The following is a 2,228-nucleotide window of genomic DNA, read 5'->3' as shown; positions in this document are numbered from 1 at the left end:
AACAATCTTGTAAAATTATTCCTAAAGTAAAATTAGGATTTGGAACATATGATACAATTTATCCCTTTTGTCTTTTTTTCTTCTTACAATATGATTTAAAAGCTTGAAAAAAAAAATAGAATAAATCTTTGCAAAGCAGTTAGATTTCTGGGAATGTAGCCAGTATATTGTGAACCACCATTTGTCCAGGGACTACAATTTGGGTAATGGATTTGTTTGGAAATTATGCTGCTGATGTCTGAAAGCTCTAATGTGGGACTCATGGAGAAAAAGTTAAAGCTACCTTTCTGAAAGCTGTTGAAAAATAGAGAAATTAGATATGGTTTTCCCTGGAAGATAGGCTGATGGATTGACCTTTACCTGGGAAATAAATAAGTGAATAATCTCTTGGTGAAATATGTACACGGAGAGAATAAATCATATTGAAATCTTTGTCAGTGTGCATGGGTATAAAAAAGCAGACATTTGTCAAAATAATAATCTTTCAAATGGTGCTTAATGTCTTTTCTCAACTAGCTGAGGTTAAACTTCCATTTATTGCAGGAGTGAATTTGCTGTCATACAAAGCGCACAAATACTTCACTTGAGAGTAGCACAATGCGAAAATTATGGTTTAGTTTTAAAATGTGGAGAAAATCAACATTTACAGATTTTGAATGCTGCACCTCTGCAATCAGTGACAAAACTCCCATGAATTACAGTGGTCATCAAACTAGTCCTCCAAAGAATAATTTGCGAGTAGCATTACTGTTTTCTTGAAGCTAGAACTTTATTCAGTTGCTGCAAGTGTAACCAGGAGCAAACTGAAGGAAACTTGCAATTAGAAATACATTTATCGTTTTCTAACTCATTTGTGAACATTAAACTAATTTTTTTATTGTGAGAGATTTTTTTGAAGTTGCCATAAAAAACTGCTATCAGCTAAGAACATAATTTGGAAAGCAAGCTGGATGTGGGTGCTTGTAGCCAGAACCATCTCCTGCAAGATACAAGAAAAGCTACAGTACTTCTTACTAATTCAGAGATTGCTGCCTATCTGTGAGCCGTAACTTCTGATCAGAAGATGACATCTCTAAATGCCATTTTGAGAGTCTCCATTTAAGTTTAAATAATCAACTCAAAGTGAACTGTGGAGTCATTGTTCATACTTATGAAACAGACATCTGCCATACTCATTTCAGCCAATATTTTAGTGGTCTTAAATAGGGGTGATGAGGTTTTTTTTGACCATGTCAAAACGAACATGGCTTCTTTTTTGGCATAGTAGTTTTATTCAATGTGTGGTCTGAATTTTTTAGTGGTCGACTTCCAAGACAATGCATTTGATAAGGGCAAGTGAGAAAGAGTAGAGTCCAGTCTCTTTTGCACTTGTCTCCACCATAGCAAAGACATTAAAAAAAACTTGGGCTGCAAAAGGTGGGGTTCAGCCACCAGACTTAAACATCGAAGTCAGCTTAGCTTTTAAAGCGAAGGACCCATCTGCTCCAACACAAACTGTGGAGATTGTTCTCCTCAGGTTTGTCCTTACTTGACTGATTTCAAATATTCCATTGTTTAGCAGAACCCACCTTTGTAGGTTTGTTTTGTAGTGGTCTTGTGATATTTCTTACTGTTATCTGTTTGCATAGCTGCCATTGATTTTTCATTCAGACTTTACCTTAGAACACTATGGCGTGACCATGCCCAGCTGTTCTGAAACGAGACTATTCTCCTCTTTGGTACACTCAGGACTGGTTGTGTACAATGTGCAATCACTAAATGAACAAATTCAGTAGGGCTTTGTTATGCACCCGTTCATGGGGTTAAAGGGTTGCATAAGAATCATTGTGCTCTTCTTGCAAAAATAAAACTGAAATAATCATTGGTTCTGATAGTTTTACAGAAAACCTCAAAAATATAAACGAGGAAGACACAAAACTGACAACAATATACAAATATTGGGTTTTGTGGGTTTCTCTCAGGGTCTGACTCATGCTTTTTGTGTCTCAGAGGCTATTAACACTGACTGAATTTGCATTGGCATCTGCAGAACAAGTATGGTTTAACTGTGAGGACCAATGAGATCATAAATCCGTGCTGGTACAATCTGATTTTGATCAAGCATAGACGGTAAAACTGTTGTGAGGAAAACAAATGTTGCTCCCATGCTAGTCGAGCATTGATTCTGCATGATTCAAACAAACACTACTCTATTTATTTTCTCTTGTAGTTACCATTAAGCAAGAGGG

This window comes from Melopsittacus undulatus, chromosome 3 (genome assembly GCF_012275295.1).
Source record: "Melopsittacus undulatus isolate bMelUnd1 chromosome 3, bMelUnd1.mat.Z, whole genome shotgun sequence".
In the NCBI taxonomy this organism is placed as follows: domain Eukaryota; kingdom Metazoa; phylum Chordata; class Aves; order Psittaciformes; family Psittaculidae; genus Melopsittacus; species Melopsittacus undulatus.
This window is presented reverse-complemented; position numbering follows the sequence as displayed.